The sequence below is a fragment of the Uloborus diversus genome, chromosome 4 (genome assembly GCF_026930045.1).
Source record: "Uloborus diversus isolate 005 chromosome 4, Udiv.v.3.1, whole genome shotgun sequence".
Classification (NCBI taxonomy): domain Eukaryota; kingdom Metazoa; phylum Arthropoda; class Arachnida; order Araneae; family Uloboridae; genus Uloborus; species Uloborus diversus.
The window spans coordinates 1,204,084-1,217,484 of NC_072734.1; positions in this window are offsets into that span (position 1 = coordinate 1,204,084).

The window sequence follows — 13,401 nt, forward strand, 5'->3', positions numbered from 1 at the left end:
ATAATTTCTCACATTATTGAAATAGTTACTCGTCTTTAAATTATAATGCATTTGTGATAGCTCTTTGATACCAAGTAAAGGAGTAGATATTTATTGTTTTATTTATTTTTAATATTACTTTGTAAAAATATTTAAAAAAAACTCATCAGTACGCAGAATTTTTTCACAAGTTTTTAACGGCCCCAGAGTTGTTGTTATTATTATTAGTATTTATTTATGAATTTTTAAGAAAATGGTAATAATTTCACTGGTCCGCAATGTTTTTCATTTGCTTTTATCGGCCCGTGGGTCAAAGGAGGTGGAGAAACACTGAGTTAGAGCACGATCAGATGAATTAAAGCAATGAGCACTTCTTAACTATGTTGAAAACTCTGAAATAGGATCAAATGCTGTAACTACAAGTTTTAATCATTTCCACTGAATTCAAAGTGAAAAATGTCCAAAACGTAGAATATCATGAATCAAAACTATTAAAAATATATAAAAAGAACTACACAACTGTATTCAAAAACGCACACAATACGGGGAAAGGGGGGGGGGGGAGGATCTACAGTAGAAATCAGTAAGGGTGCCATTTCTCCCTTCGAAGGATCCTTGTTTTCACCCCGGCTGCCTATTTTTTTAACAGGTGCCTTTTTTCACCCTACTTAGAGGTGCTATTTCGGCTCCGTATTAGGTGCTGCTGGTGAACAAGCGTTTCACCCCTGAAAGGTGCCGAATGCAACCTGTGGTTTTAACAGTGTACTTGACACTTGCGATAAAACATGACCTAGAAATAAAATAAATTTCAATTATTTCAAAAAGGGCGTAAGTCCAATGGATTTCCGTAGGACTTACGCTTTTTCTGAAATAATCGATTCAATAATAGAATGAAGCAAGAATTTCTAACACTATTTTGTTTATGCTTTTGATATCTGCTCAGAACACTATCTTGCTGTTTGGACTTAAAAAAAAAAAAAAAGACTGAAAAATATACCACCATTGAGGGAAAAACCAATAAATAAGTGAAAAAACTAAACTTCTTGAAAAGCTTAGTTATTACTTCTGATAGAAAACAAATATCGTTTCATAAGCATAAAAAAAAAGGTTATTAAATAAAAACATGGAGAAAATCGTGTTTTTAAAAGATTAATTTTAGTCAGCTTAAAGTATGTTCTCGGCCAATCAACAAAAGTTGCGATTGTATGCAATCATTCTACCTTCCGTCTATATTACGCCGAAAATAAAATTTAACATGCAACAATGTTGGAACAAATAGTCAAATATGGTTTTTGCATCATCAAAATAGATGCTCTTAAAATTTATTGCCTTACTTTAAAGCGCCTTTTTTCGGATAAAATTTAAATGCATTGCAACAAACTGCTTAAATACTAAATATTGCTTATGACTTTTGCAATTGTTGAAAATTAAAACCACAATGAAACATTAATTTATTTTTTCTTGTACCTACTCAAAACTGCTCAGTGTCAGCGATATTTGTTTTCATAAAACGCGGTATACATATTAATCTAGAATTGTTCCAACAAATTAGCTGGGCAAGTTGCAGCAGCAAAATACTACTCTACTCAACTCTCTTAAGGATCAAGAGAACAAATGATCAATCTTTCTGCAACTGCCTTTTGCTTCGCCACAATGCAGCTTTTGTTAGAGTAACAATGTGACAAGAGCCTAATGCAGTCATCAGCGAATTCAAAATGATTTATTGCTCGTGCAAGGGTAAGGACATAGTTATCATACATAAGTCCCATGTCAGTCTTCTATAAGCAGGCTGAGAAGTAACACTTTAAAAATATTCAAGAAGTATTCATCATGTTTCAATGTATGTTATCGGTAACAGCATTTCTTATGAATAAAATGTATTTAAACATTCTTTTTAAAAAACGTAAATTTGCAACAACTGTGAAAGAGTTTTCATAAATAGTTTGTAGATTATATTAAAATATTCTTAGTAAATAAGCTGTTGATATTTAGTGAAATATTTATGAACTTTCTTCGTTGTGTTGCTCTATTGATGAGAAAACAAGGATTTGAAAATCTTAACTCTAACTGCACTGTTTTAAAAAAAATCCTGAAATTTTATGGTAAACGTTACTGGCATCCATGTTGCCAGTTTCTTTAACTGTAAAATTATATTTTACTGTAAACATTTACAGTAGAATAAACGAGCGTTAAAAAGCGCAAATTGCGAGTAGCAGGTTCGATCTCAGAGCCTTTGGATTGTCAAATGGATTTGCTGCCCACCATACGAGCTGGGACACATCGAGTGAGGGGAAATACGGTCTTATGCTCTTTTCACCGTAAGTCACGTGGTGTATCAATTGCCGCTGCAATCGTTTATTTTTTTTAAGAACGATTTACTGTAATTTTTTCCTGTACTATAAACATTCCATTTTACAGTAATATTTACCATAAAAGTTTCCTGAATTTTTAACAGTGTATAACATGTCTTCTTTTTGGTTTGAAGATTTTAAGGTCCATTGAAAACTCTGAAATATTGAAAGCGACAATTCATTCATTCATTCATTCAAATGTTTTTTGAGGCTTCTGCTACGCTACTTCGGCTTTGCCTCCAATAATCCACTTTTTGTTTTTCCAGGACAGCACAAGGACAACACAATAGATGGTGGTGCCATCTATGGACAGTTCGAGAGACAATTTCGAACCAGGCCAGGAGCCGAATAACTTCCTAGTCTGGCACCCCCAGAGGTATCGTTTCACTTGGAGGACATTGTGACCACGAGCATATTTAACGTCGCCCAGTCACCATTAATGACGACGGTGGGTCTTCGACCAGTGAGGATCGAACCCGAGGCCCTCCGGTCCCGAGTCCAATGCCTTACCGATCAGGCTACCACGGCCCCAAAGCGACAAAAATGTCATAAACAAGTCGTCTGAAGTAACATTTTGTTGCCAAAGTACACTGACTTAAAACAATAACTAGAATCATTTGAAGATAGTAGTGGCAGCTAACCGTAAGTTGGCGAACCTCTCTTTTTGTTTGGTGTTTTTAAATACATCATTAATACTAATTAGAAAATCACCAGTCAAGGTATGACGGGTGAAAATTGCTTCTATTTTTTAATGAAGCAATTGCATGTTTGGTGATAGTTTGATAGTTGAAATTTTACCCCTCACTAAAGCGGATTAACCCTAGCTAGCGTTCATTCTTGACCACTTTTTTGTTTCTTCATTTCCTAAAATAATAGTCTTACCAGTAAAACAGTTAAGTTACCAGATTCAATTAAGGGCGTGTCCATGAAAAAAGGACATCACAGTAAAAAAAAGAAAAAATAATAATTTGAATTTTAACATTTTGAATTCAAATTATGTTTTTCTCAATCACGAGTGTGTGTATGTAGGCGTGTGTGTTTGTGTGGGGGGGGTATGTGTATGTGTGTGTAGGCATGTGTGTTTGTGTCTGTGTGCTGGCATACGTGTGTGGGTAGTTATGTGTATGAATGTATGTGGGGGTATGTGTTTGCCTGTGTGCAGGCATGAATGTGTGGGTAGTTGGGCGTATGTGTGTGTGTATGTTTTTGTGTGTGTATGTGTAGGTGTCTGTATGTAAGCGTGTGTGTATGTATTTGTGTGTGTGTATGTGTAGGTGTCTGTATGTAAGCGTGTGTGTATGCGTTTGTGTGTGTGTATGTGTTTGTGTGTGTATGTGTTTGTGTGTGTATGTGTTTGTGTATGTGTGTGTAAGTGTATGTGTGTGTATGTGTTTGTGTGTGCGTGTGTATGTGTGTGTGCGCGCGTGTGTGTGTAGTTGTGTATGTATGCGCGTGTGTGTAGGACATGGATGCAACCTGGAGACGGCTTTCGCTATAGGAGCAGCATCGTGAGGAGCCGGTCGACGGTGATGGTGCGGAGGGTGGCGGTATGAAAATAAAATGATAGGACGCTAAAAAAGCAATCGTGATTGCTCAAAAAAAAAAAAAAAAAAAAAAAAAAAACCCTCACTGTATCAGTATTTTTTTTCCCTTCATATGAGGTAAACTATGCGAAAAAAGTCATAAACACATTTTTTGTAAGTTTTATAGGCAAATTTTGTTAACACTACTCAGTGCGCATGTGTCGTTGCATTAGCAATTCTAAAAGTTTTTTTTTTCCACTTAAAAAAACTTATTTAAAATATGTAACATCAATCACAGTAACATCAGTCAAATTTCTCTTTTCCTTAATAAACCTCAAACAAATTGCACAAATAGCATTGACTGCTTCAGAAAGGTAAAAAAAAAACGATATAAATTAAGAAATGAAAGAAAACATGAAAATTACAAAAAGTAAAACAAAGTAGAAACTGAAAAGAGCGAATGATAAAAAAAATAATTAAATAATTTTTTTAAAAAGACTAGCATAATTACCAAAGTTAGTTTAGAATAAAATTAAAAAGAGAAAAAAGTTGAAGAAATAGAACAAGTATGGAAAAAATTTAAAGTATTGAAGTCCCGGGTTTAAATTAGTAGCTACATTGCGCCTCTTTAAAATAATAAAACTTTGGTAAATTCTGTTAGTCATTCAAAGCGCTCTTTGTTATACCTTCACAAAGGAAAACTGCTGCTGTAAAAAAATTTCTGGCATGAAATTTGATAAACAGATAGTCCTAGTTCTTCATATATTTGAATAAAAGTGCTACATCATCGATACAGAAATATTTCTAAATGTCACAGCTTCATGCAAAAATTTCAGAGCTATCACCATCCGATTTGCACACACACACACACAGTCATGTTATAAAGAGTTATATTTGAGTAATACTTTTTTTTTAATTCAAAAGCTGTATTAGGTGTTTAGAACCAACTCTTCTTTACAGTAAAGGAGGGAATCACTTCCAGAAGAACATGTTCCAAAGTTGCTGACTGCAACTGGAGAACGGGTTCTTGAAGAATATGACAAACAATTGTAACACGAGAAGTTAGATGATTGAAATTGAAAGCTAGGAGCATTCAGTAACTGTCAAGATTCAAGCAGTAAAACATTGGAAATAGCCTGTCAATGTGGATGAAATTTATTATTCACATGAGAAAAGAATAAAATATTTAGCGCACTGGATGTAGTAAAGGCAAGAGGACTTTTTATTTTATGAAATACATTAAAATATAACTTTTAAAACTTTATGTGAATGAACTTTTCTAGTATTTTAAATACAATTTTACAATTTTAAATGCTAATTTTATTTTCAATGAGAAATAATTCATATTTACAACAATTTATTGTAAATGTAACATCAGTCACAAAATCTTTGTATCATCAGTTACGGGTGTTAAATAATTTTTATACTTTTAGTTTTTGAGTTCTTTCAATAAAACAATATTGAAATAATTGATTATTATTTCAATAAAACTATCAAGTCTAAAATCTCTGTTTTACGGGGAGGAAATCTGTTTAGATTTTACGGTATTAGTTTGAAGAGAATTTCAAATTATATATAAGTCACTTTTCTCAATGTCTGTTCTGCATAACATCAGTCATGTTTTTTTATTCCCCTTTATTTCATACAAAAAAAGTTTCCCCAAGTCTGAAAACAAGTGTAGGGGTAGTGATGTACCATATCATGATATTTAAGATCAATTTCAGAAGAAACAAAATTTAATTTCAAGACAGTGCTGAATTTATAAGTTAAAAATTTAGTCAAATTGTAACGTCAGTCACCGTGGACAGACCCTTCAGGATAGTCAAAATAAAACATTTCCCTGCATGTCAAAAATTGCCAAAAATGATTATCAAAATTATCATGTATGGTGCGAATTTCGTTGTTGGTGACGTCAGGAGCATTACTCGATCCGTGAATTGGTATATAAAGTTATATGAGGATGTAAAAATTGAGGTTTGACGGCGGACTTCAATTACATACAGCATGTCCCCATTTAACCTGCCAGTTTCAGTTATTTACAACCGCTAGTTCTAGATGCATACCTCCAATTGAAAAAAAAATATCACAATTCGGTGTAGAGTTAATGCAATAAAAGTTTGAAGCAAAAAACAAAATTAATGAAAAAATACGAAAGCTAACTTTTTATACGGACACTTAGTTCCTTAACTTATATTTAGGGAACTAATCTTTATTGAAAAATACTTTCAAAACAAAAAACTTAAAAGAGCTGCAACCAAAACTAAAGAAGATATTCGAGTTCAAAATTTTGTAGGACCAGGCTGAAGATGAGATTGGAACTTAAGGCCCTTTTAGAAGAATGAGAGGTTGTGGAAGTAAAACAACAAAATATTTATATGCACTTGATTTTTCAAAAATGCAATGTAGGGGATTTGAGGACAATATAAAAAGTTTTAAAATGTAATTTTCGCTTTTTTTCTCAAATTTCTTTTTTGACTTCAAGCTGTTCATAATCTAATTATGCATTTTATTTTGACCGATGGCGCTCCATCCATTCAAACAGCCGTGACACAGGAGAGAGAACTTCCCATTCTTCTACTCTGAGGCTCACGGTCTGAATTTCGAGCGAGTTTGGAAAAACCAATTGCATTATAAAACATCTTGTTTAATGGCAAAAGACCGCTTCTTTTGCCGCAACGATTTGAACATATTAAGAATTTGAAAAATTCATGGCAAAAGGCTTTACAGGATAAAACTTGAGTTTAAATGTTAAAAGGACGATTCTTTTGCCATACTCGCTTGGGCAAAAAACGGACCGATTAGTTCGCTCCCCTCTTAGTGTTACAGCTCAATGCGTGACACAGGTGCTAAAGAATCTTCCCAAAACCAAATTTTAAAAGTTTACGGATAAATTGGTCGACCGAGATTTTTTACATATAAAACCTCAACAAATGTACAATTATGGGAAATGACTCTAAGCCACGGTTTAAATAAACTGTTTATTCAACAAAGTAGACGACACAGAACATAGAACGCACACACAAAACACATATATTCCTTTGGGAACCGTCTTCGTCCGTCTACGTCTTACTCTATTCTCTATTGTTCTTGATTGTTTCTCTATTATTCTCTATTGTTTGATGTCGTGGCCACGACATCAAGCATTACATCATCCATTGATTACATGAAGAAATTTCCAAGAAATCTTGTGATTACGCGAGGAAATACCATGAATATATATTACACGAGTAAATATCATGATCACGTGATCCTACACAATTATAAACCATTTTTTGGAACGAAGTTCAAAAATAAAGTTCAAAACATAGTTTTAAAAAATCTATTCTTGATAACCCGATGCACAATTCAAAACGAGCTGATGTGTGCATCACATGACTTCCTTTTACTCCAATTTAATGTTCATTTTCTCATTATTGGCAGTTTTAATGTGATTCAATAGTTTACTCTCTAAATATCACCAACACTGGCCAAATTGAAACCAGATTTTAAAAAAAAATCGCCAAATTTGTCGCCAAGTTGGCAACAAAACTTAGCGACTAAAAGACTGGCGATATATCGCCAAGTTTCCGCCAAATTATAACACCACTTGAGTTTACATCGAAATTAACTATGATTTCCTCCCAAAAAGGGGCAAAATACCCCCTTTGGAGCATACGAACGCAACCAAAAAGAAAGGTGCACAACTAGATCCCACTACGAGTCTACGTACCAAATTTCAACTATCTAGGACATTCCGTTCTTGAGTTATGTGACATACATACACACATACGCACGTACATACAGACGTCACGAGAAAACTCGTTGTAATTAACTCGGGGATTATCAAAATGAATATTTCGGGTGTCTGTACGTTCCTAGGCATATATACACGTGTGGTCGGGTTGAACAAAAAAATTCAACATTCATTCGGTGGTGAGCAAAATGGAAATTAAGGCCGATTTTTGAGTGAAAATTTTTTCGCGAATACAATACTTCCTTTTTTGTAAAAGGAAATTAAAAAAAACGTTTTTTGTTTTAAATGTTAGTAGAAGTCTAATAAATTGCTCGATTATTTTATTGCTTTAATGTGGATAACATCAATTTGCAAATTCATAATACTATCAATTTGAATGCCCTTTAATGAGCTTTCGTGCTTACTAGACCCTGGATTATCGTCTTTGTCCAGTGATCGTTTTCATGAGTGAAACAATTAAATTGAGTATTAAACCGAGGGGAAATGAGAATGAGATCCGTAAATCAATAGCATAATTTACAAGCATGGAATACCCGAAAGATCATAACCAAGCCATGTACAGTACAACCTCAATTCACCGAAGTGATCGTTACAAAATGATCCAACTATGTTCAATTTGTCGATGTTTTCAATGAAAATTCCGTGTACGTCTTTGATTTAGAAATTAAAGAACTTTAGTAATGGTAGCTGTTCATCTCTTCTTTCAAATGAAATGTTTTTAAAAAATTTGTTGAAAAGAAGAAATAAAGCGGAATTTTTTCCCCGTGACCCATAGTTGTACCCCTACGGGGTACAACTGTGAGCCACCTTATTTTAACCCAGAAAACACATACAAAACTTATCTGACCTATTGTTGTCTCAGGCTACAAGTTGCCTTCTGCTTGAAACTACATAAAGAATGTTTCTAGTCTATAATTTACATTTTTTTTTAAAGGTTCAATCATCATTTGTCGTCTCAAGTGATTAATAAAATTAACATGGTAATTATAGATTACGTTCTTTTTTATCTGCCTAGGTTTTGACATAGAAACATTTGAAAACTAGAAAAATCTCACCGACTAAAGGCTAAGTACCTATACCTAGGTCACAAAGAATACGTATGTCTGGCAAGTTTTAAACGATATCAACAACAATTTTGAAAAATGAAAAGTGAAATCACATTTCACATTCTAAATCTCATCAAATTAAATACTTTTTAGGAATTATCTCAGATAATAATTGGTCCGGATTTCAGCCAGCACCTTCTGTAAAAATTCCCATGAATACGGGCGATAGGGCGACCATCAAGTTTTCTTCTGTGTGTTCTTGCTATTGTTTACAATAAATAGCACAAAATATGACAAAAGCATCCCCACAGAGAATAAAATAAAGCTCTAAGTCACAAAAAACCGTGAAAAATAGGTGGCTCATTCTCGTATTCCAACATTCCCATTTTCGATAAATTTTGAGAGCTTGTGAAAACTATGAAACATTTTAAGTCACCAAGTGGCTTAAGCCACTTTAGTCGCGAGAGAACTTTCTTGAGTTCTCTCGCGACTTTTGGTTGTGTTGGTGAGCTTCTTGCACTGATGAAGAGGCTCCATTGTAGCCTTGAAACAGCTATATGCTGTGTTTTCTTCAGAATTTGTGCTTTATTTACATTAGTTTTTCAATTAATTCATATTGTAGCACAAAGCTTATATGATAATTTTTCATTTAATCATGCGTGCGTAGAAAATTAATAAAAATTCTTGTGCTACAAAGTAAACGCAAACAAACAACGTAATAATCAAATTTGCAATGAATTGCAGACACGTGATTCGGGGTTTCAAGGAGCTCCTTTCTCAATGCAGAAAAAAAAGTGAGCTTTTGAATATAAGGTTGTAAGGCATTAAATGTGAAAAATAATGTATTTTAAAATAATGTTTGAAATGTTTGAGCTTAATTTAAATGTTTAGAATTTTGCAACACCGTTTCATTGTGCGCACATGCAACTTCCTTGTTCTTGATAAGTCGAGAAGTGCCTAAGGGAAATGGTTTTTACCAGACAGGGTTCGTACGGGTCATGGAAATCCTGGAAAGTCATGGAAAAAAATAAACAAGTTTCAGACCTGGAAAAGTCATGGAAATTTGATATTTTGATTAAAAGTCATGGAAATTTATTTCAAGTCATGGAAAAATGTCTTGGGTAGTAAGAAAGTAACAATAGCTAAAAGAGCGCTAGAAATATTGAGTGATTTAGTAATATTGCATATAAATTGAACGATCTCAAAAACAAATCCGAGTTTTGAAATCCAATTTCATCTGCTTCTGTAACAGCTGCTCGACTTTTTTTTTTGTAATGTGATTTTACTACTGGGGCGTCACTAATTTTGAATTAACCATTATTTTCAGCACTTCTTATGTTTTGTATTCTGTAGTAGCGAATTTGCATATTCTTGATTTTTGTCACGCCCTCTCAAAAAGTGTAATTCAATTGCATCCGAGTTCGTTTCAGCTACTTGTAAAAAATTCATTATTAAATTTACCAGAGTTTTATCTTAATATGTTGAAGGCTTTAGAAAATGAAGACTTTAGTCAGGCAGTAGAACATAGAAATAGGGGAATTCTAATACTCTAAAACAGTGGTGCCCAACATGCAGCTCGCAAAACTGATCCTTGTGGCCAGCTGAAATATTTGGTTTAGAAAAATGAATTTACTGAAAAACGTGGCTTTACTTTGATGAAAGCATATACTGTCAAGTTACATGGGTGATTAGATGCACTAATGACACCAAAGGACAATGTTTTTATGAAGTAAGTTTTTTATTGGAAACTTAGTATTGACTTATTCAATTTTTGTCCCATTCATTACTATTCGGCCCTATTTATTAAACATTTATTAAACATTTAAACATCAGTTGTATTGCATTCACTATATTTTTATTTTGTTTGAATTTATATGATAAAGACAAATAAGAATAATTTATTAGTTTCTGAAGTATGCACTGATATTTTTTCATTCACTAGTAAGTGCTTCAATGAAGTAATAGTACTCACGTAACAATTTTTCTAACGCCCATTTCCAGAAATTGTCAAGTTTTACATTAAATAGTACTACTCTCTCTGTGTAACAAAGTTATGAAAAATTTTATGAAGTCCTGAAAAAGTCTTGGAAAAGTCATGGAAATTTTTTATCCAAATTGAGTATGAACCCTGATCAGAGCTCCGGAGCCGAAGCCGTAGGTTTAAAGTTCAGAAAGTCGGAGTCGGAGTCAGAGTCGGAAATCAAGCATCTAAAATTCAAAGAGTCGGTGTCGGTTGCTCTTAAGCCCGCGACTCTGCCAGTATTTATGGAGTCGGAGTCGGACTAGTTTGGGTTCGAAGTTGGAGTCGAGGGCTCTAAAATTGTTGGAAACGGAGTTGGTCATTTTTCCTCCGACTCTAGCGCCCTGGTTTTTAGTCCCATTTGGAAGAGATTTAGGGTAAGATGGAACAGACTGCCTGATTTTCAGGTTTTCGGAGATGATAGCAAAAACTGCTTCGTGCTCTTAAGCTGTTGTTAAAGAATAGGGGTTCGGTAAAATAGATTGTCTTGTTGCATGTACTATATTTTCCAGGTATGTTTTGTTTTTAAGGCGTGTGGTTGTCAAATGCTTCACCATTGAAGCAATCTCTGGATTTCATCGGGAGAATAAAAGAGAATATTCACTAAAAAGCGTCCTTAAAGATGTAGTCATAAAGAAAGGAAACTTCACATCATCTTCTTCTCATCATTTTCAAGTCATCCGATAAAATGTTTGATGATAACGTTTGATATTTATTGAATAAAAACTTATTTATGTATTAGGTACACAAATTTTGAAAAGTTGCGGCTAAAACAAGTGCATAACATTAAAACAATTAAATCTTTAATCTTTCTGCCCAAATGATGAGACACATAGTAAATGCCTACAAGAAAAGAACAAAAGAAGAAGAAAAAAGCTGTAATTTTCTTACAAATCCTTAAAATATCCGGAAAGTCTTCGGAAATTCCGGAAATGAAATAAGGAAGTACAATGTTAATGTCTCAGAAATTCAATCCCAGTGTCTATTCGAAAAGTCTTTTTAGCTCTGACATGGAAGAAATTCAGACGAAACGGATTAAATCTGCCTACGTGACAGCCAATTATTCAATTGAAATCCATCGGATAAATTCTTGTCTCGTTTCCGCTTTGGGAGCCCACGTTCCTGAAAGTCGACTCTTTTTTTTCGTGTGCGTAATATTTCAAAACACTACTTTCGCTTTTGTCATTTAAAACTTTTAAGATTCTTTCCGAACGGAGTAAGAAAACCTGTTTATGCATAGGAAAGGAGTTTTATGAAATCATGCATTAATTGTTTTAATAAGCAGCAATTTCTCGAGAGCCCCTTTTTAAGGAAATCTTTCTGTTTCATGTCATAGCTTGAGAATAAGGTTGAAATTAAGGTTAAGCCATTAGCGCTAAATCCAGATTAACAACGCAAAGAAAAACGAGCTGATGTGTGCATCACATGACTTCCTTTTACTCCAATTTAATGTCATTTCCCTATCATTGGCAATTTTAATGTGATTCAATTGTTTACTCTCTAAATATCACCAACAGGGACCAAATTAAAATCAAATTTAAAATTAAAAAAATCGCCAAATTGGTCGTCAAGTTGGCAACAAAACTTGGCGACCTAAAGACTGGCGATATATCGCCAAGTGTCTGACAAATTATAACACCACTTGAGTTTACATCAAAATTAACAATGATTTCCTCCAAAAAGGGGCAAAAGACCCCCTTTGAAACATCCGAATGCAACCAAAATTGAAGGTCCACAACTAGATCCCACTAGAAGTCTACCTACCAAATTTCAACTTTCTAGGACATACCGTTCTTGAGTTATGCGACATACTTACACACATACGCAAATACGCACATACATACGTACATACAGACGTCACGAGAAAACTCGTTGTAATTAACTCGGGGATCGTCAAAATGGATATTTCGGGTCTCTGTGCGTCCCTAGGGACAAATCCACGTGTGGTCGGGTTGAAAAAAAACTCAACATTCATTTGGGGCTGAGCAAAATGGAAATAAAGGCCGTATTTTTGGGTGACAATTTTTTCGCGAATCTACTTCCTTTTTTGCTATTTTTACTTCCTTTTTTGTAAAAGGAAGTAAAAATGTTTTGAGGCGAATTAATCTAGATAATATGTTGTGCTAGTCATTCCTTGTATATTAGAACCTCGATTATTTGAAACTTCAATAGCTGGAACAGCAGCGGGTCCTTTGAACTTTTTTTTTTCAAAGTACGAATAATTTCGAAGGAAACGTTCGGGTTGTACATTAGGGTGGGCCGAAATAAGCCGAAAAATTTTTTTTTTCGAAATCAATTTTTGGATAGCGCGCAAAAGTTGCGTAGTGAGCTAGTTAGCACTCACAAAAAATTTCTTGGATATTAAAAAATATCTAGCCGGCGCTGTTTGACATTGAAAAACCGTAAAAAAAGAGAAAAATGAACTTTTGTCGAAATTTTTTTTAAAAAACTAAATTCCAAATATTTTGCTGGAATGCACCGAAAATGTTATATAATGAGCCAGTTCGAGCCCATAAAATGTTTCATTGATGTTAATGAGCATTTAATCGTTCCTTTCTGACATTAAAAATTGGAGAAAAGAAAAAATATTGAATTTCTTTAAAAACCAATGTGAAAATTATTTTTCAAAATTACATCATAGACTAATTAAATAGCACTATTAATCATAGTAATTATTATCACGTAATAGTATCATACATTTTCTAGAATTACATATATAGATAATAAAATTTTAAAAAAGAAATCTTCA